Source organism: Papio anubis, chromosome 8 (assembly GCF_008728515.1).
Source record: "Papio anubis isolate 15944 chromosome 8, Panubis1.0, whole genome shotgun sequence".
In the NCBI taxonomy this organism is placed as follows: Eukaryota; Metazoa; Chordata; class Mammalia; order Primates; family Cercopithecidae; genus Papio; species Papio anubis.
In genome coordinates, this window is record NC_044983.1 from 11,693,264 (window position 1) to 11,716,526 (window position 23,263).

General features: G+C 37.2%; 1 long non-coding RNA gene across 1 annotated transcript; it reads left to right on the forward strand.

Moving 5' to 3' along the window:
• The first annotated feature begins 2,062 nt into the window (after positions 1-2,062).
• Positions 2,063-21,878, forward strand: LOC116276328. Its single transcript, XR_004185742.1, has 3 exons — positions 2,063-3,540; positions 19,015-19,201; positions 20,907-21,878. It is a non-coding gene; the product is annotated as an uncharacterized LOC116276328 (long non-coding RNA).
• Positions 21,879-23,263: the final 1,385 nt, after the last annotated feature.

Here is a 23,263-nt window from a genome sequence, read left to right on the forward strand (position 1 = left end):
TTTTTATCTTGAGGAGAGCACATACGCAAGAGACCTTAAAATCTTGACAGTGAACACTTTTCATTAATTTTATTGTTGCACTGAAAAAACAGAGTAACTCACAGTTAACAAAATATGAAAATCAAAAACCTACCATTATGATCTGCAAGACAATCTTGGAAAACCAGTAAAAGGTAATGAGATTTCATCAGGATTAGGGGCAGGAGAGAGCCAGGAGAAGAAGCTTTAAGAACAGTCTTCGTAAGTCCATAGAAAAGTAAAATAACCTTCATAAGAGGGAACAGTTACAAATAACTGCTGTGTTAAGAAATGAAGGTAGGAGAAGTCTTCCTGAGAACAGAGATAAAAAGCTTTTGTAATATCAAGTAACTTTATGGATAGATGATTAGAAGGAAATAATTTTTTTAAGGTAAATGATTAGAAGTAAATTAGTGATGTGTAAAAATGGCTGAACTACTAGCCAGATAATTTGAGTTCTAATGTAGACACTCATTCCTTGGAAAAGCTGGCAAAGTCACCGACTGTCTCTGAGATCCAGTATTCCTGTCTCTCAAAGCACATTGATTTCAAGGAAGAACAATATGGTCAGGCTTGACTCAGAGTATCGCGGAAATCCTAGAGGCTCAAGCACAACTTCAGTGACTTGTGACATGGCCATTTAGACTTCTTCACAACTCATCTTCTCCTTGTTGGCTTCTTTCTCTATTATACCTTCTTCATTTACTACTACTACATTTGATTTCTGTCAACAGGTCTGAGAGTCAAAATTCCAAAATTGAACATTTAATTAGTCTGTTAGACACAAAAGAAAACATAAGACGATGATGCCTGAAGTGTGAGGTAACTCAAGAAACGGAAATTATGCAAAAGGATTGTTAGTGCCTGATTTGCTCCAAAAGAGGTGGTGGGTATCAAAAGATCACGTTTCAGAGACTTACCTTGTACAAGGCAATAGATTAAATAATCTCTTAGCTCCTTTATAGTTCTAAAATGTATATATATATTAATATTTTCAAAGTTTTATTGCATTGCTAGAGCGTACCCGCAATAGTTCTGGTAGTTTTACCATGATTTAAGTAATGCAATTATAGTCATATGAAAATTTTACAAGCCCAAATATTGTCTATTTCTTATGTGATGTATCTATATATGTAGGTATTGTCTCAGATAGGTGGTTCTTTGACGGCACAGCCATAGAGGTTATACAAACTACAAACTTTCTGTATTAAAATGTCTTCAAAAATTCAATGGGAGTAAATTTGTTCATTCCTTTTTTTTTTTGAGATGGAGCCTTGCTCTCTTGCCCAGGTTGGAATGCAGTGGCACAATCTCGGCTCACGGCAAGCTCCGCCTCCCAGGTTCACACCATTCTCCTGCCTCAGCCTCCAGAGTGACGGGGACTACAGGCGCCCATCACCATGCCCAGCTAATTTTTTTTATTTTTATTTTTTTTTCATTTTTAGTAGAGACCATGTTTTGGTTTCACCATGTTAGCCAGGATGGCCTCGATCTCCTGACCTCGTGATCCGCCCACCTCGGCCTCCCAAAGTGCTAGGATTACAGGCTTTGTTCATCCTTTTAAAAATACATTTGTGATTTTTTGTTTTGTTTTGTTTTGGTATTTGAAATCTGCTTTGAGTCCTTTGTTGAATTATTTCAGTTACTTTACTTTTTAATTCTATAATTTCCATTTGTTTTTTGGTTATAATCTGAATTTCTATATTAATATTCTCCAGTTATTGAGTCATTGTCATAATACTTTAATTCTTTAGATATAGTTTCTTTTCTCTATGTACATGTTTGTAATAGCCTTTTTGCAGTCTTTGTATTGGTTTGACTTGTTTCTTTGCAGTTTTTTTTTTTTTTTTTTGAGACAGAGTCTCGCTCTTTCACCTAGGCTAGAGTACAGTGGTTGTGATCTTGTCTCACTGCAGCCTCTAACTCCCAAGTTCAAGTGATTCTTGTACCTCAGCCTACCAAGTAGTTGGGATTACTGGCGCGCACCACCATGCCCTGCTAATTTTTGTATTTTTAGTAGAGACGGGCTTCATCATGTTGGCCAGGCTGTCCTCCACCTCCTGACCTCAAGTGATCCACCTGCCTCTGCCTCCCAAAGTGCTGGGATTACAGGCGTGAGCCACTGCACCCAGCTGGTTTTTTGCAGACATGGAATTATTTTTGTTGAATACTGGACATTTTAAAAAATATATTGCAGCAACTTTAGATTCTGAAGGTTTTCTGAGAGTAGTTGTTTGCTTGTTTAGTAACTTGGCATGGATTAAATTTCTGATTTCTGTCATCCTCACAATGTGTGAATAATGTTCCTGCTCAATTTAAAATGTTTTATTTATAAGCTTCAATTTCCTGGGATTTTCCCCTTGTCTGCATAACATAGTATTTTGTCAAAGATTAGTCAGAGACTGAGTTTAAACACCTCAAACCAAGAAGGCTTCCATGCTATTTTGGTAGATCAGTGTTGGCTGGTAACTCATTGAAACTACAGGGCATTTTCAAGTCCTCTTTGACTTTTACTTAATGCTGGTGTTTCTTTTTCACACACAGTAGAGATGTACAGAAGGTTCGAGTCCATTCCAGTCTCTGATGATGCTTACTTGCACAGCCCCTGGACAACTGGCAGTATACAGAGGGCTTATCAAGTCTTGTGTGGATGTCTTCACCCCAAGAGAATTTCTGTTAAATATCAGGCTAGTCCACCGGTTAGTTATTTGTTCAAAACTAGGCTTTCCTCTTCACTGGTCACTGAGATTGCCACTTCAACAACGACAGTCTAAACCAAGTGGTCTCTCTCTGCGGAGGTAGCAAAGCTTTTGCTTTTTGTAATCTTCCCTGTCTTAGTTGAACTTCTGCTCTGGCAAAAGTTGGGGGTGGGAGGTTTTGGGGCCCTAGGTCTGAACTGCATTGACTAATGCTGTTCTTACCTGAGGTTCAGTAGTTTTCATGAATAAATGCACTGTTTTGGAAAGTTTGTTTTTGAAGTGTTAAAAACGCTTGTTTTGAGAGTTATCTAGCTTTATAGTTAGATAACATACTATACTTATGTTATTGAGACGTTTCACTGAACTCAATTCATTATGTCAGTCAGCCCCCTTAATGATATTTTAAGTCATTAAATAAGTTTTTTTTAAAAAATCCTAATTTGAGAAAAAACATTTTTAATTAGAATGTGTATTATATAATTATTAATCATATATTCTGTCATTCAAAAATTAGTATTTAAAGTTGTGAAATACAATTTGGGAGATGTTAGCATGTAACTAACATTTAAAGCCATAAAACAGAATACAGTCACTTGGGAAATGAGTATATATAAAAAGAGAGATTCTAGAATTGAGCCCTGGAACATTTGAATGTTCTGTGGTTGATGAGTTAATGTGGAAACAGCAAAGAAAGCAGATAAAGAGTGGACACTGATGTATGAAAAGAACAAGGAGAGGTGTCCTATAAACCCAGTTGGGGGAAAATTGTTTCAAGAAGGAGGGAATATACAACCAGGTCACATCTTGCTGTAGTCTAAATAAGGTGAGAACTTACAGTTGTACACTAGATTTGGTCACCTAGTGGTCAATGGAGATCTTCACAAACGTCATTTCAATGGATTGAGATTGATAGAAGTCTTGCTGGAGTAGATTCAATAGCAAGGAAAGAAGAAAAAATGATTCTAGCAAGTATAAGTAAATTTGATGACATTCTTTTAGGAGAAGAGAAACAATGACAATGGTATAATAGGAGAATCACATAGCACCAAGAAAGATTTTATTTGATATAAAGCTAGGAAATAAAACATAATTATGTGCTAATTGTAAGATCTAACCAAGAAAGAAAAACTGTGATAATTGAACAGATAGGGGGCAATTGCTAGTGCAGTGTTTCTCAGACCTTACAGTGCAGCAGAATCACCTGGAAGGCTTGTTAAAATACAGATTACTGGGCTCCCTCATAGAAGTTTTGATTCATAAACCTGGTCTAAGGCCTGGGAGTTTGCGTTCCTATCAAGTTGCTAAGTGCTATGGCTGCTGTTGGTCTGTGGTTTGATAACTACTGTGCTAAAACCATATCCTTGCCCAGTTTCTTTCTCTCTCTCTCTCTCTCTCTAATATATATGTTATATATATATATAAAATATATATAAAATATATATTATATATATAAAATATATATTACATATATTATATAATAGTCCTGTTTTTTTTTAATATATATATATATAAATAAACATTAGAGGACTTTACTCTGGATAAAGAAGAAAATGTAGTGGAAATTCACAGGGGCCCGCAGGGTTATGGGAGAATTGGCTTGGAATAGGAGTTCATCCATAATAATAGAAGGCAAGTCATTTGGTCACAGTTACAGGAGATATTACATGTGACAGTGAGACCTTGTGTAAGTTCCCTTCTTATTGCTTCAATTTTCTAGATGCAATAGAGTATAAGGTCATTATCTGAGAGTGGTGATAGGAGAAGAGGTGTTGGATATTTGAGGAGAGAGCCAGAGCCTAAACAGAGTGGAACATTTGGTGGATTCTCTCAAATAGATAAACTTGTGTTCCTAAAATAAATACATTATTTTTATTCATATAATACTAAAAGGACAGATTTCAATGAATCACTAGCTTTTAAGTCAGCAATTCTTATGTATTTCAGATAGACTTTAACATTTAGATTTGTTAGATTTTATATTTCCCATCCTGAATTATCTCCATCTGCTCAGCAGAGAACAAGGAATAATTATTATTTCTGCATCACATTTTGTACAGTCTAGGTTTCACAGTGGGTTGTAGAGGCCTGTGTGAGTTGTTGTCATAATCATGATGTGAATATTGTTTCAAAAGTATAAAGATTTTTGAAATATAGCTTGAAAATTCCAGGTTAACCAAGACATTCGAGAATAAAGGAAGTGTTGCCATGTTACTTATGTATCATTTTACTTATTAATATTTACAGCCCACTTATTTCTATTGACATATTAAAATCCTATGCCAAAAAGAAGACACGGTGAAAACCACAGTAGTTCACCAAAAGTAAACAGGAGTAATAGTAAGCAATCAAGTGAGTTGATTGCTGCCAGTGGCTACATATACTAATTGTCTATTTCCTGTGCTATTGAAACACTTTCCAGATAGCTATTCTTCTTTCCAGGTGTGTTCATTTTATCATCTCATAGTGATCATTTAATACAAAGACAACTAATGAGCACGCAGTATATATTCTACAACCTGTTCACTATTATTAGCTTCTGTTTTAACTTAGGAATGATATACTACCACATTAGTAGACATAAAATTATGAATTTGGCAAAAGTAAAATTATAATTGTGGTAAAATACAGGTTGGTTATTTGCAGAGTATATCAATTAACTTATGTAACACACCATAAAAATTAGTTTTTAAAAACAACCCTTTATCTCAAAGGTTTGGGGGTAGAATTTTGGGTTGAATTCCTCTGCATTTGTTCTGGTCTAGGTTGAGTTCATTCATGGGTCTGCAGTTAGCCGCTAGTCTGGCTCGTTGCTAGCTGCCTGGCTTGTCTCTGCCCGCTGTGGTCTTTGATTTTCCTGTAAGCCAGAGTTTGATCACATGACGATGGCAGGGTTCCGACAGAAAGGACAGGAGTGTGCAACATCTGTTAACACCTACACTAGAGAATGGCACATGAGCACTGGTGAAAGCAAGTCACAAGGACAGCTGACAGTTAACAGGTAAAAAGGAGAACAAAAAAAATATATACCTCTGGATGGGAAGAGCTGAAAAGTCCCATTAAAAAGGAGCTTGTATACGGGAAGATGAATAACTTTAGCTATTTTTTCAAAAATCTACCACAGTGTAACATTAATCAAAAGAACAATTAGTGTGATAATTAGAAATAAATCTGGCAGTGTGTCTGGCTAGGACCCACCATCCTACAGTTCCCTTTAACCTGGGCAGATGCATCTAGGTGGACATTTGTTACTCTTCTCATCCCATGGACAGGTGGAAGTGCACATCCAACCACTGTATTTTAAAGTGTCCTTGTTCCTGGAGACAGCTCTGTATTGCTCAGGACATGAGATGACCTCTAATGCTAAGACTCCCAGCTGTGCAGTGTAGCTTTAGCTTACGTTGTTAACTTGATATCCTCACATATCACCTGTACCAGCATCTTCTAGGAGGGTGGATTGATTCCGAAGCAATACCACACTTCCAGCTTCATCACCAAAGCACTTAGGATAGTCCACAGTCAGTGTTCCATTTCCACTTTGACATAGTTTGGATGTTTGACCCCTCTAAATCTCCGGTTGAAATGTGATCCCCAAAGCTGGATGTGGGGCCTGGTGGGAGGTGTTTGCATCACAGGGATGGATCCCTCATGAATGGTTTGCTGCCCTCTCTGTGGTTAATGAGTTCTCACATGATCTGATTGTTAAAAAGAGTTTGGGACCTTCTCCCTCTCTCATGGTTATTCTGTCCATGTGACCTACATATTCTCTCTTTGCTTTCCACCATGAGTAAAACCTTCCTGAGGCCTCACCAGAGGCTGAGTAGATGCTGGTGCCATGCTCATACAGCCAGCAGAACCATGAGCCAAATAAACCGCTTTTCTTTATCAATTACCCTGCTTCAGGTGTTTCTTTATAGCAATGCAAAATGAACTAGCACTCTCTCAGATATCAAAACACACTAGCTCACTACAGTTTTCAGCTTCAAAGTTAACCCCCTAAAGCTTGGAGTTGGATAACATTTTCTCACTTATCCTAACAGAGGATCAAGGAGACAGATTGGGAAAGGAGTATATATGTGTGTGAGGAATATTTCTGGCCCCCAGTTCTTCACGGGGTATCTCATTATAATTCTCCTGACAGAAACTTCTGTGTGTTCCTCTATTAAGGGTTTGTATTCTTCGTCTTACTGAGTTGTCTAAGATGCATGGACCTGTTCTCAGGACCATTTTCTTTATAAATCTTCACATGCTTACACTTTCTTACCCTCTCTTTTATATGCTGTTTTATGTCTTCTTGGCACCTCAATTAAAATTGAGACTGGGAGGATAACATGCCCATTTAGATTTTGTGTGTTAAACAGAATTTTTTTTTGGTGACAGCGGGTAGCTGGGAGTGTTTTACAAGATGGCTTCATGAGCCTCAGTTCTCTCTGAGGAGCAACTTGGGAAGCTGTATCCATTCTACACAGCCATTTGACCCTTCTCTAGGTCGTTGCTTACCTATTGCTTTTGGAAAGGACAAAGTATTTGGTGGAACATAATGGTATATTGAACCAGATGCCCTGGGTATTAGCTCTGGTGTTGCCATCGGCTTCATTTTACCTTTCATAAAATTGTGTGGTCTAGCCGATGAAGCTCCTTCCAAATTTGTTGTTCTGTAACTTCAAGTTAAGCTAAGCTGTAATTTATTTAGCTCAGAATGTGTTTCTGAGCTAAATTATCCCCTTAAACTTGGTGAGTGATGTTTATGTCATAGTGTACATAGAACACTAAGTTGAAATCTATATGGTAGCTAATGGAGAAAAATTAGTTGTAGAAAAGAGAATAACTTGAGTCTGTCAAATTGGTTTTAATGAAGATGTTTTGAAAAGTTGTTCCTCATTATATAAATGTAACCTTTTATACCAAACGTACAGAGTTTAACTGAAAATGTCATAGAAGATAAGGCAACCATATTCGTATTTATAGCAATTATGTAAGCTGCATTACTAGTGATAGAGATACTGAAAAAAATATAAGGGTATAGATTTTTAAGAAAAGATTTTTAAAAACATTTGCAAACTTATGAAGCCATGAAAAAAAGTCATTTTGTGGCATGAATAGTATGTAGGTTAAAGCACCTTATGCTTGTTTTGTTTTGGATTGGAGCTACCAGGAAGTAGGGATTATTCTAAGTATCTTAATTTAATTCAGAAGGGAAGAAAAATACTACAGTTATAATTGGTAAAGAAACAGCTATCACTCACATTAACCAGTACAGAAGGATGTTTGATATTTTTGTGGTTTGCACAGTGACCTTAGATAGTCTGTGCCTAGACAAATGTATGTATAATTGATTTGATTTATGGTAAATTAATTTTAGGCTCCAGGTCTTAGTAATATTGTTATATTTCTAAAGAAAAATTTTATTCTTCTTCCTTAAACCACTGCTATTTTTCTTGCACAACATATATTTGCTTCATGCACTACCTATCAATAACCTTAGTTAAAGCATTTTGAAATTTTATTCAAATTGAGATTTTCAACATTCATAGGAATTAGTTGCATTAAATTATGATTGCTTTATATATAGGCTTTATACTGTGGTCCTAAAATGAGTTTTTAAGCATTTTACCATGCAGGAGAGTGATTAGTCTTATCTTCACAATACACTAAATCAGTGTACACTGTCACACATAGAATTTCAAGAGTGATCATCTGCATTTTCTTTGTCTGTATTTCTTTCTCCTTTCTTTCTTTTTTTTTTTCTCTTTTTTTTTTTTTGGATGGAGTTTTGCTCTTGTTGCCCAGGCTAGAGTGCAATGGCGTGGTCTCAGCTCACTGCAACCTCCACCTCCCAGGTTCAAGCCATTCTCCTGCCTCAGCCTTCCAAGTAGCTGGCATTACAGGCATATGCCACCACACCCAGCTAATTTTTGTATTTTCAGTAGAGAAAAGGTTTCTCCATGTTGGCCAGGCTGGTCTCAAACTCCCAACCTCAGGTGATCCACCTGCCTCAGCCTCCCAAACTGCAGGGATTACAGACATGAGCCAACTGTGCCCAGCCCACATTTTCTTAAAAGAAGTCTTTAAGGGGAGCAAATGATTCACAAGTCCCCCTTTTTTCCCCCAAATTTCATCAAGTTAGTGAAAATTTAGTCATATTGATCATTTGGAAGTGGTAGAAAAAAAGACTTAAAAAGCCCCTGTAGATGGCAGTCAAACTCTGAATAACGAATTAAGTTTCTGCTTGTTACAGTTAATTGCTATCCTTGCAACATACGTTGAGTTTTAAAAAGACAAACAACACTTTAAAATTCTTTGCTGCTATTTCCAACACATCTGAGTTTTTACATTTCTTCTACACATTCATTTATGTAAGAGGTACTATATAAAACTTTCTCAAAGTTAGAAATAAGTATGATATGTGATAGGTTAGTCTTTCTCCCTCAATTGAATTAGAAAAATATGTTTGTTACGTTTTTGTTACAACTTATCAAGTCATTTAAAGTAATTTAATATGTAGAGTACAAAAAGTCAATTTTACTTAACTCCCAAGTAAAAACATATTAGGTGTTTTTTTCTTTTTATAGCAGTAACCACTTACATTGTTGCTTTAGAAAAGCCATTGACATTAATTTTAATCTTAAAAATCTTACATACTAGTTAAGAATGTGGTTATTGCTTTCAGATACTCAAAGCAATATGACTGTCTTCTAATATGCCTATTATTTTTACAAATCACTAAAATTAAGTTTCACTTTAATGCAACACCTTATATTAACATGTGCAAACAGATTATTTTCTCTTTTCAATTTAAATGTGTTTTTACCTGTTCTTGCTTAATTTCTCTGTCAAGGACTTTCAGTACTATGTTGAATGACAGTGGTGAAAGTAGGCACCCTTGTCCCGTTCCAATTCTTAAGGAAAAGTTAACAATATGGTGTTAGCTGTGGATTGTGTGTTTGACCTCTCTTGTGTTGATTCATGTTCCTCTGTACCTAATTTGTTGAGAGTACTTAGAAGGGAAGGTGAATTTTATCAAATGCTTTTGCAGCATCGATTGAGATGATCATGTGATTTTTGTTCTTCATTCTGTTGATGTGACATATCATATTTATTGATTAATATTAAACTGTCCTTACATCCCTGCAATGAATCCCACATAATTATGATGTATTATCTTTCTGAAGTGCTGCTGGAATTGGTTTGTTAGTATTTGGTATAGGAGTTTTGCATCTGTGTGCATCAAGGTTATAGGCTTGTAGTTTTCTTTTATGTTGTGACCTCATCTGCTTTTCGTATTAGGGTAATGCTGGCCTCATAGAATAGGGACAATTTATTCCTCTTCTTTTGAAATAGTCAGAGAATAATTAATGTTTAAAAGTTTGGCAGAATTTAGCAGTAAATCTGTGCAGTCCTGGGCTTTTCTTTGTCAAGAGAATTTTTATTACTGGTCCAATCTGCTTAATTATTATTGGTCAAAGTTTTCTATTCCTGGTTCAATCTTATAGTTTATATGTATTTAAGAATTTATCCATTTCCTCTAGACTTTCCAAGTGGTTGGTATGTAGTTGCTCATAATATCTAATGATCCTTTGTTATTTCTGTGGTATCAGTTGTAAGTTTCCTTTTTCCATTTTTTATTTTATTTGGGTCTTTCCTCTTTTTCTTAGTCCAGGTGATGATTTGTCAATTTTGTCTTTTTAGAAAACAACATTTGGCTTTATTGATCTTTATCTTTTGTCTGTTTTTAATTCTGTTCAGATCTTTATTATTTATTTTCTTCTACTATATTTAGGTTTGGGTTGTTCTTCCCTTTCTAGTTCCTAGTGGTGCATAATTAGCTTGTATATTTGAAATCTTTCTACTGCATGTTTTTGTTTCCTACGTAGAATCTTTTTCCATCATTTTACTTTCAACCTATGTGGGTCTTTATACATGAAGTGGGTTTCTTGCAGGCAACGTGTAGTTGGGTCTTCTGTTTTTACTTATTTAGTTAGTTTATATCTTTTAATTGAAGAATTTAAACTGTTCACATTCAAGGTTATTGACAGGTGAGAACTTATTTCTGTCATTTTTCTTGTTATTATTTAGATTGTTTTGTATATCCTTTGTTCCTTTCTTTCTCTTATTTTTTCAGTTAGTGTTTGTAGTAAAAACATTTGATTACTTTCTCTTTTCTCATATATGTATTTGCTTTACCAGTGAATTTTATACTTTTATGTTTTCACGGTAGTAGGTATCATCCTTCTGCTTTGAGATGTAGAACTCCCTTAGGCATTTCCTGTAGGGCAGATCTAGTGGTGATCGATTCCCTCAGCTTTTTTTTTGTCTGGGGAAGGCTTTATTTATCCTTAATTTCTGAAGGACAGCTTTGCTGTGTACAGTATTCTCGGCAGAAGTGTTTTTTTTTTTTTTTTTTTCCAGCACTTTGAATATATAATTCCATCTCTCCAGGCCTATGAAGTTACTGCTTAGAAATCTGTTAGTCTGATGAGAATTCCATCATATGTAACTTGATGCTCTTCTCTTGCTGTTCTTAGAGTTATGTCTTTGACTTTTGACAGTTTGACTATGATATGTCCCAGGAAGGACTTTTTGGGTTTGATTCTATTGGGGCATCTTTGAGCTTCCTGTATCTAAATGTGTATATCTTTCCCAAGATCTAGACAGTTTTCAGCTATTATGTTATTAAATTGGTGTTCTGTGCCTTGTTCCCATCTCTTCTCCTTCTGGAACTCCCCAAATGTGAACACCTTTTTACTTAATGGCATCCCATATGTGATTCAACCTTTCTTCATTCTTTTTTATTCTTTATTTTTGTCTGGGTTACTTCAAAAGACCTATCTGCAAGTTGAGACGTTCTTTTTTTTCTGTTTGATTTAGTATATTGAAGTTCTTGATTGTATTTTTTTGTTTCATTAATTGAATTCTTCAGTCCCAACATTTCTGTTTTTTAAATGATATCTATCTCTATGCTTAATTTCTTACTCAGATCAAAGATTGCTTCCCTGGTTTCTTTGAATTGTCTATTTGTGTTCTCTTGTATCTCACTGATTCTCCTTTAGGGCATTTTTTTTTTTTTTTTTTTTTTTTTTGCATTTCTTTTCAGACATTTCATAGGTTGTCTTTTCTTTAGAGTCTGCTACTGGAAAATTACTGTGTTCCTTTGGAGGGGAGTCATCGTCTAGCTTTTTCCGTTTCTTGTGTCCATACATTCATATCTGTACATCTGGTGTAACAGTCACTTATTCTAATATTGTGGAATAGCTTTCATAAGGAAATACTTGTTTTTTCCCCTGTAGATACATCTATAGTGTTGATTAGGTAGATTTGGCTTTGGTTTTGGGTGGACATAATAGTCTCCACACAGTATCTTTGTCTGTAATCCATATCACTGGTTAGTAACTGACATTGTAGTGGTTTGTGAAGGGTATGGCATGGCTTTACTGTGGAGGGGAATGCCAGGCAGGCTAATCACTGGGCCACTGGGAGATGTGTGACAGCCCCATCACTGAGGGGTCAGAGTTGCTGGCAGTGCTGAAACTCTAGGTAGGTGGCTCTCAGGCTTTGGTGAATGTGTGCCTTAGCTCTCTGTCTTGGGGTCAGCCTCCCGGATGTGCTGAAGTGCGTATTCTCTGGGTTGTAGGGTGCTATGTGGGCTCAGGTGCTAAGGACACTGTTGCACCTCTATGTCCAGCAAATGTTATGATGCTATAGCCCTATGGGTGGATGTGGAGGGATGCCGGTGGGGCCCCAGTAAGGTGGGTATGCTGGGCCTGGTGGGCCTTAGAGTGTGATACTCTGTTGGTGGCTCTGGTCTCAAAAAGGTTCTATGCTATATTTTGGTTGCAACCACCACAACAAAAAATTCACTGTTGCATGTGGAAATGTACATGGTATTATGTATACTTTTGCATTTTCACGGAAAAAACAATAGGATTAAGATTAGATCAGTTTGGGTCCTGGGGAATGACAGGGATTTAGTGTAAATATCCTTTCTGGAATAATGCAGCCACATGTACTCCAGCCAGCTCCTTACAAAAGGCTCATGGCCTGTGAGGAATACAGGGCTCTCCTGACAGAACTGCAGGCATCTGGGGTGGAAATGTGGAGTGCTGAATGTCTCTCACTTTTTCCCTATAATGGATAATCTCTGCTGATACTAAGCCAATACTGCTGGCTACTTCATTTCTGTTTCTAGGCTGACATTTCAAGTTTCTCTGTCTCAGAGTGTCATTTGGCTGCTGAATTCCAATATTCTCCCTTAGATGCTCTATTTAATGTGTGGGTATCTGTTGATTCCTCCTTGTGGAGGAGGCTAGTGTTGGGCACCTCTAGTCAGTCACCTCGATCTAAAGGAGCCAGTATTTTTATGTTAAACAATATGCAGTTTTCTTTAAAAAGCTGATGTTGGTGTATGATATATTACATAATGATGGTAGATCAAGAAAGGAAATTAATGAAACTTTAAAAAAATCTGCCTAGTGCCACAAAAATCCCTGATATAGCTATTATTAGAATTCAAAATATTTAGTAATATGAATGGCATGAACACTGACCAGAGGTAATACAGACTGTAAACAACATGTATGGGCATATGAGTGCATACTAAATTACGATTGCCCCAGGCTGGGCACAGTGGCTCACGCCTGTAATCTCAGCACTTTGGGATGCTGAGGGGGGCAGATTACCTGAGGTCAGGAGTTCGAGACCAGCCTGACCAACATGGAGAAACCCCGACTCTACTAAAAATACAAAATTAGCTGGATGCGGTGTCATATGCCTGTAATCCCAGCTACTCAGGAGGCTGAGGCAGGACAATCGCTTGAACCTGAGAGGCGGAGGTTGCCGTGAGCTGAGATCACACCATTGCACTCCAGCCTGGGCCAAAAGAGCAAAACTCTGTCTTAAAAAAAAAAAAAAATGCCCCAAATAGTATATCTGTTGGAGATACTGAAAGTAAAGCTCTGAGAATCTAGTGCCTGTTTGCCAAATAACCGATAAAGCTAGAATATAAGGTGATCTAACCCTAATCCTATAATTTTTCTGTGAAAATTTAGCAATGTACACAATAACATGTATGTTTCTGTGAGTATCAGTAAATTTTTTGGTTGTGGTGGCTGCAAAAGTAGAAATAAATTAATTATAAGTATTGTAAGTACTTATAAACAAATCAAATGACTAACTCCGATTTCTTATGTCCTTAATGCTTGCTTTTAGGTCCATAAAGAGATACCTTTCTAAATCACAGAGCATTATAACTTAATAGTTTAAGAACCTAGTATGGTTCAACATAGAGTCATTACATTGGAGTCTGTTCTGAGAGAAAAATTAATAAAATGCAGATGTTATTTATCATAGTGACGTGGATTATAGTGCCTTAACTGAAGAAAAATTACAGCATTTCAGAAAAGAGCGAACTAGATGTAATTTCATATGAATAATAAAAATGCAAAGGAATGACACAATTTAGGCAGTGATGCTGGCGAGAAAGTGGGTAGATTATTCTATTGTTGTGCAATGAGGTATGTGTCAAAGAATGCTAGATGCCTATCTAATATTCATTGTCTTTTTACTTACTAACTGAAGTCCATTTTTCGTAGAAATTTTGTGCAGTTACAACACATTTTCAGCATTCCTTGTAGCTAAGTGGGGCCTTTTAACCCTTCAAAATAGGAAATAACTAATCCTGCTTTGCCCTAGACTTAATTTAATATTTATTGAACTTCTGGTATGTGCTAATTATTATTTATCTGGAAGATGGTGTGCCAGGTCAGATTTTTAAAATGTGAGTAAATTCCCATTGATTTTCAAAAGAATTTCATTTCATGCTTTCAAGATACAACTGAGAGGGTAGAAAAATCCATCTACAGGTATAGTAAGTGATATTTCTGAGGTTTGCTCCTCTGTGCTTAAGTAATTTCTTATAGTAATTACTCTATGCCCTTAATATCTATTCTGGAAAATATAACCACAATCTCATTTCTGTTGAGGTTGCCTCAGTATGTATTCAAGGGAAAATAATGATTGAGACTGTAAGTTTTTTTAGGTTATACAAAAATATAATATACCTGGTTATGTGTGTGTACCTACATGAATGATTCATTTCTTTCAGTTAAAATTTCTGTGATAAAATAATGATATAAAATAAAACATTTCTGTAATATAATAATCCTCTACCTCATAGGTAGAGGATGTAAGCCTTTTAGTAAAGGCTTAACAGATATTATATGTATTTTCTATTCTCTTACAAATAACCATTCTGTTGTATTTTTTTGATAGTAAAGAGATACTAATTCATCTTCTTTGTAAAGTCTTTTATGCAGTTGAAGACTGTTTTTCCTTTATGATTAGTAATCTTCTTATGCTTATCCATCTTAGTATATATTTTCTGCCATTTAGATTGTTGAATCTTCTTCACAGTCTTCATGAGCTTCTTCAATTTTAGCTGTTAGGGATAAACATTTACTATTTGCTCAATTTTTAAAAGATACTCAAAATGAATCCTTTCTTAGTGAAAATGTTCTGGTACTATCCATAAATGCCATGTCAAAACCCAAAATGCAGTATTTTTACATTTCTCAATTAGTCTTTTCCAAAGATACATGATCTTTTCTAATCTACAAACACTCTTATAAGCCGCCATGAATGTCTAAATATGGCACTTCAATAATTTTTTTCTTTCAGTATATAAGGATATATCTACAAAGTAATATACATTTAAATTTAGCTTTTAAATTTTATTATACTTCCTTTCCTTAAACTTCTTTCCACCATTTCAACTGTGTTAACTTTCTTTCCTTAGTTCACTATTCCTTCTTTCTTTTTTTTTTTTTTTTAATTTGAGATGGAGTTTTGCTCTGTTGCTCAGACTGGAGTGCAGTGATAGTTCACTATTATTTCTAAAAATGTAGGTTCAGAAGAATTTCAAATAATGTACTGTGAAAAGTATTTACATTTCTAAGCTTCAGTTTCTTTATTTGGAAGACCAGGACGTTGGATTAGATGAGCTTCCAGATTCCTTTTAGCTTTAGGTTACAAAGTGTCAAAAATAAAGAGAACTAATTTTTCTGGTATATTGAATATATATTGTTGTTATAAGTTTCACAACATTTCCTTCATCTTTTTAAGCTTGACTTGTTAGTCCTCCTCACCACTCTTCTCTAACTTAGAAGAATGGCTATTTATATTTCAGTTCCTTATGTAGTTCTTATATTCATTGTAACCTTGATTCCTTATTAAGAATAAGATAACTTTTGGTGTGGCCCCAGGGCTATGGTAAGAAAAAATCAGAGGGTCTCACTTGAAAGAATCGGAGTGTTAAATTTCATTTGTGGGAGGCAATGATTTTGCCAGAGGGAAAGAGTCATTCTGCCTTGGTAGTTTTTTTTTAAATTTTTAAATTTTTTGTTTTTCTTTTGCTTCTTTACCCTTGGATCCTAGTGCCTGAACCTACAAGTCTGCTAAATTCTTCGATGATTTTTTATCTCACTACATATAGCATTCTTTCAAATGCAAGGTCAGGCTGTAAGTAGCTTTTGATATCATGGTTGTAAAAGGAGAACTGGTGCCTATTTCAGATAAAACCTCTTTTTAGCTTTCCATAAAAGCTTAGTATTAGTATTCCCACATAGTATTTGATTTTTATATCTACGTAAAAAATAGAATAAAACTGGAGAAATAGAGGAACAACGTTTGTGACTATTGAAATAACGGAAATGCATGTTGGGATGATACATTAAAAGGGCATTTATTTCACTTCTTCATCGTCAGACAAACTTGCTGTTAAGTCAGCCAGGAACATGAGTCTGTAATCTTTCTATGCTGTTCTGTGACATCAATATCAACTGCTGCTTTTTCAACATACAAGATTGTTAACTTACTAATTTAGACTTTTAAGTACATCTAAGTCACTGGGCCTTTGGAATAGAGGAATTTTTAAAAATACCAGGAAATATTAGCTGTGCATGACTCATTAACTCATTTAAATTGTAATTTCTTTTTTGATCGGAGGGCAAATGTAGAAGATATTTGCATATTTTCTTTTGAATAAGCGTCTGTCCCAACCTCACACCGTACATAAAGATTAAGATGGATTAAAAACCTAAATGTAAGAGCTAAAATTATAACACTCTTAGAAGACATATATGTAAACCTTTCATACTTTTGGATTTGGCAGTGTTTTTTATATGACCTCAAAAGCCCAACAATAGAAAAAAATTGGATAAATCAGGCTTAATCAAAATATAAAAACCTTTGTGCTTCAAAGGACACTATCAATAAAGTGAAAAGATAGCCACAGAGTGGGGAGAAAAATTTGCAAATCATGTATTTGACAAATGATTTTTATCTAGAATACATGAATAATGTTTGCAGCTCAACAATAGACAACTAATCCAACTAAAAATATAACAGAGGTATGAGTGAGAACATGCGGTGTTTGGGAATTGAACAATGAGATCACTTGGACTCTGGAAGGGGAACATCACACACTGGGGCCTATTATGGGGAGGGGGGAGGGGGAAGGGATGGCATTGGGAGTTATACCTGATGTCAATGACGAGTTGATGGGTGCAACACACCAACATGGCACAAGTATACATAGGTAACAAACCTGCACATTGTGCACATGTACCCTAGAACTTAAAGTATAATAAAAATATATATATAACACACGTCCTGAAATAGAAATGTCTTCAAAGAAGATACAAAAATATCCCATAAGCATATGAGAGATGCTCAGTGTCAACTGAGCATCAGAGAAATGCAAATATTACAATGAGATACACTTCACACCCACTAGGATGGTTACCATGAAAAGGTGGACAATAACCAGTTTGGGTAAAGACACTGAAGTCAGAACCCTTATACACTGCTTCTGATGGAAATGGGAGATGGTGCAGCCACTTTGGAAAGCAGTCTGCTGGTTCCTCAAAAATGTGTACACTTACCATTTGACCAATTTAACTCTTGCACATTTACTTATAAGAAATGAAGACATGTTCATATAAAAGGTTGAACATTGCTGTATACAGCAGTATTATTTTTCATAGACAAATGGCATAAACAACCCAAATAACCACTAACAAATGGATAAACAAAGTATTTTATATCCATACAATGGAATATTATCGAGCCATAAATGTAATGAAGTACTGATACATGAAAATATGCTAAATGAAAGAAGCCAGTTATAAAAGGCCATGTATTGTATATTGTGTAATCCCATTTATATGAAATGTCCAAGATAGGAAAATCCATAGAAACAGAGTAGATTACTGTTTGCCAAGATGTGGGGAGGGAATGGGAATATTGAAAGGTGACAGCTGAATGTTACAGGGTTTCTGTTTGAGGTAATTGAAGTGTTCTGGAATTAACTCATGGTTTGCACAAGCTGGTGAATTCACAGGTGAAACACCTGTGAATTGTGCCTCTCAAATGGGTATTTGTATTACACTCAATAGGTAGTATTTATATTACATTCAAAAGTAGTATTTGTATTACACTCAATAAAACTGTTACCAAAAATAAGCATATTTTGCCTTCTTTCTGTCAAAGTAAAATTCTGAATATGTTAAAAATATTCCCATAAAAATATATGAGATACAGAGATAAAATAGGCTAGAATCAGTTTGCTTGGTTACATGCCACACTGGTATAATGTCTTATGCAGGATAATAAAACCATAAAGTTTTGAGTTTACCTTTTTTTTTACCATACTCATATCTATTAGATAATCATTTTTATTCTTTTTTCAATTCAGTTTCTAATTGTATAGTCTGAGCTCTAATGATACAAAATTAGTAGTACATAGAATGATTTTGCTAGAAACTTAGATGACTCTTAAGAGGACTTGTTAAAAGGTGCTCCAGGATCACATAAAAAGAGCATGTAGTCATCCTTTTACCTCAATTTTAATAAATTTTTATCAAAGCTCCTATACTATCCACTGCAATCTATTGGCATGCAGCTTCCTCCAAGAAATGAAGTGACCAGAAGCTTACACTCCTGATGTTAAACACACACACACACACACACACAGATGTGCAAATGTAGAAGGGTAGGCAGAGTTTCAAGATGAATGCTGGTATTTATGGCTGGAGAATGATAAGTTATTTGGAAGCACACTGTGCTTGTTATCACTATATTGCTTCTCATGCCCAAACTATCCTTTTTTGCCCTACTTTGTAATACTGGAGCTGGACCCCGTAAACATTTCTCCTTTAATAGTATAATGCTAAGCTCTGTAGTAGAGGGATCTAGAAGAGTTTTTCTCTTTCTGAATCTGGTGTCCTGCTTTTCTTTCTTGCTTCAGTGACATGCAGCTGAGCTGTCATTGGTGAGGGTCACCAGTAGTGTGCACCCCAGTGAGTGGCTTCTTAGTGAGTTTTGCCAGCACTACAGAAGCAGCTTTCTAGTGAGATTTCTCATCCCAGAAGTAGCTTCCCAGCAAGTTTCACTGCCCCCTAGCTGATGAGGCTGGTGATGCTGTTGGTTTCACAGTGAGTATCAATGGAATATTTGGGGGCAGGTTTCTGTTTTCCAGGCTTGGTGTGCATCATTTCAGTGAAGTTCTCAGACATCCTGTGGGTGACAACTGCACCTTCTCTAACCAGTTCAAAATATTAGCCTTACCACGGTTGTCTTCTAAGATCATCTCTTTTTTGAATACTTGTTTCTAGCCCTAGAGGTAGTGGCTGCCACTTACATCTGCTAGTTGTATAACTTTTTTTTTTTTTTTTTTTTGAGATGGAGTCTCGCTCTGTTGCCCAGGCTGGAGTACAGTGATGCAATCTGAGCTCACTGCAACCTCTGCCTCCCAGATTCAAGCAATTCGCCTGCCTCAGCCTCCTGAGTACCTGGGATTACAGGTGCCCATCACCACACCCAGCTGATTTTTATATTTTTAGTAGAGAGGTGTTTCACCGTGTTGGTCAGGCTGGTCTCAAACTCCTGACCTCAGGTGATCCACCTGCCTCGGCTATATTTTTTAGATTCCCTTTGCTCTTTTTGGTTAATCCCCTGTTGTGAATTCATATTTCCTCATATTCTGTTTTCACTCTTCGGATTACCGGTGTGATTTCTGCTCCTAACTGATGTCTAACTGATACAGATAGCATTAGGCTTTTACCTGAATCCTTTTATCAGAGGAGAAGCAGCTAAAATCCAAAAGAAAGAGTCTTTTGAGGCCAAATTTGAAAGCACCTGCAGTAATATTTGGTGTGTCATTACTATTAAATAGTTTAATATTTTCTTCAAAATTCTTAAATTTTTTGCTCCAGGAAGATACAGATACTTAGCAGTGATTGTCAACTATGACTTTTTCTACCTCTGAATAAATTGCTATGCTCACCTGAAAGTATACATTCCCATGGTGGTTGTATAATGCGTATATTCTTAAAGAGTCTCAACACAGTCTCAAGCTGGTTCAATACTGTTTCTGTAGTCTCACTACCTGCCAAGTAGGTCTTAAGTGTACCACTGTGACTCTTCTTGGCTTACAATAATCTTTAATCTTGGAGAGGAAAGGTGCCCACAGGAAATTCAGATGAGAAGCATGCAACATTTTGAAACACTTATAGGTGTCACTATTTCTGGCTGAATGCTGTGCAGTGCTGGTTGCTGATAATTTACTATCTTCTGTAGATAATAATAAAGAGAATTATTTGTTCCGTGAGCCACAGGATGGAGCTCACTTGTATAAAGTTTGGATAGTTCATGACCCCTGTCTCTACTCCTGTGGGACAGCATGGTCCTTGAACAAGATGTCTCCTCGAGGTCATTTGCTAATTGCCTGCCATCCCTGTAATACGGATATCTCACCATTGCTGTATTTGTTTCCATCTTTCTACATGGGTACCTAATAGCCACTTCTTTTTCTGGACATTCTTGCTGTCTATGATTTGTGGTCAAATAAATAATGAAAATTCTCACTTTCAGTATTCATTTTAATGAAAATTCACAGACTGGGGGCTGGTACAGACTCCATTGTTTCACAGCCTTGCTTTCCCCCACCCCACCCCAGGTCCAGGCTTCCCCGGGCCTGGTGGTCCACCTCTCTCTATGCAAACACACAAAAGCCACGAATGCTGGAATGCAAAACTGATGAGGTTTCTTTCTTTTTCAGAATAATGAAAATTCTCATTTTCATTATTTGCTTTGTATCCTTTTTGAACACCCCCTTCCCGACACCACTCCTCCCCACAGGGCTGAAGCTGAAAGAGAAGGAAAGGAGGGAGCTCCATGAGGAGTTTGGACACCTGAAGCGGGTCCACCAGGAGAAGGGCAAGGTGGTGGAAAGGCACCAGGAACTGGAAGAGGAGACCAATGCTTTCAACTGACTGAAGGCTGCGGTAGAGGCCTTGCAGTCGCAGGCTTTGCAATATCACCTTACAGCAGCCCCTGTGGAAGGCAAGGACAAGAAGAATCAACACCTGCGCGCTTACATGTCGAGAGTGGACTTTAGACTCTCATGTGTTCAGTTGTTTGAGTTACACCTTGCGACTCTTCTCATAACATAGTGTGAGGACAGACTGGGAGCCGGTACCGACTCCATTGTTTAACAGCCTTGCTTTCCCCTACCCCACCCCAGGTCCAGGTTTCCCTGGGCCTGGCGGGTCACCTCTCTCTATGCAAACACATAAAAGCCATAAATGCTGGAATACAAACCTGATGAGGTTTCTTCTTCAGAACCAGTGGTGGTTCTTCCATTTACAGTGTTACTGTTGCTTCATGGAGGAGTTAGGTGTGGCTCTAGCAAAGGCCCCAGCCATGATACTGGGCCTGATTGTGCAGCAGCTCGTTTGGTGCCATAGGTGCAGCTGCTGGTCTGGTGGACTTGCTGCAAAATGTGCTCATAGTTGCTCATTTTAACTTTCCAAACCTAGAGCTCAGTTTTAATAACTTCAAAACTTTAAAACACTTCTAAATTTTTATTTTGGCATCAGTGTAAAGACAAATAATGTCCTCTCCTACTATTTTCATAAGGAACACACATTCACTGATTAAAAAAAAAAATCACTAAACTTTTCTAATGTATAAAACATCCCTATAATAGAGAGTGAGAGATGGGTAATAAACTTCCTGTAATAACAGTGTTTGGCTTTTTATTTATTTTTATTTTTATTTATTTTTTAGACAAGATCTCACTATATGCCCAAGCTGGAGTCCAGTGGCGGGATGATGGCTCACTGCAGCCTCCACTTCCTGGGCTCAAAGAATCCTCCCTTAAGTAGCTGGGACCACAGGCATGTGCATTTTACATTTCTTTACTGATGGAAGTAGAACCTGAACAAACCCACGTCCACTGTTGTTACTATGAATGTAAACGGAATAGCGGCCTGAAGCAGTCTGTGCCCCAGAGATGCTACCTGTGAAAAGGGACCAGTTCCATTTGTCTGTGTTAAAGTGTTTGACTCCAGTTAAGACAGGATTCCAAGCAGGCGGGACACGGTGGCTCACGCCTGTAATCCCGGCACTTTGGAAGGCTAAGGCAGGCGGATCACTTGAGGCCGGGGGTTCTAGACCAGCCTTGTCAACATGGCCAAACCCCCTCTCTACTAGAAACACAAAAATTAGCTGGGTATGATGGTACATGCCTGTAATCCCAGCTCCTCGGGAGACTGAGGCACAAGAATCATTTGAACCTGGGAGGTGGAGGTTGTAGTTAGCTGAGACCACGCCACTGCACTCCAGCCTGGGTGACGGAGTGAGACTCTATTCTGGGGAATAGGAAAGAAGAAAAAAAAAGACTCCCAAGCCAACCCTGCATATTCCAAATGGAAAGAGTGCTCAGTGGGGAAAAGGTTGTTACTGCAAAGTCGTTGCTGCTGCTTTCCTGGCTGGGACACAGGGTGAAGGAATGAAGGTGTCTGATGTACACGGACGATTTAAGAAAAAATAGGCAGCAAAGGAGCTTTTCCCCTTCAGCTGCACTCTAAAGGGGAGCATTTAAGGAGGCATAGCAGCATTGATTCTTCTATGCTTCTGTTGGTTTACAAGCCTTGGAGAAGGTGAACATTGAGAATATTACCTGGTAAAACGGGAGATGAAAAATGACTAGATGAAAGGAAGGGTATCCTTTAATGTTGATGAAGCACTATGCTGGGCACTGGAACTACCCAGAGGAATGCACAGTGCTCCCCTCAAGGGGCTCGCAGTCCAGCATACTGCGTGGCTAACAGCATTAGGAAGCTGTGCTAATTTATTGCTAGTTTGCTTTTCATGTCTCCTTTCTTCCTTCCCATTACCACTTCCTCCTTTCTTCTTAGCTTGCTTTATTCATTTCCAGCACCAAGTCCTGGCTTCCTTCTACCTCCCTGAGATGATGTTCTGCTCAGGGAGAGAAGACAGCTGGGTGAGCTGCTTGTGTCCACTGAGGCACCACCAGGGAAAGGCAGCCTTTGCATGTGAGGTCCTCCACATGCCAGGAGTAGGGCAGATTCTAGTGACAATTCTCCAAGTGTTTATGTCATGACCAGGGTGGATCCAGATTTTGTGGATGGAAGCTTCAACTAATTAGATGTTTTAATAAAAATATGAATATAAAACTAGGTAGAGGGCCT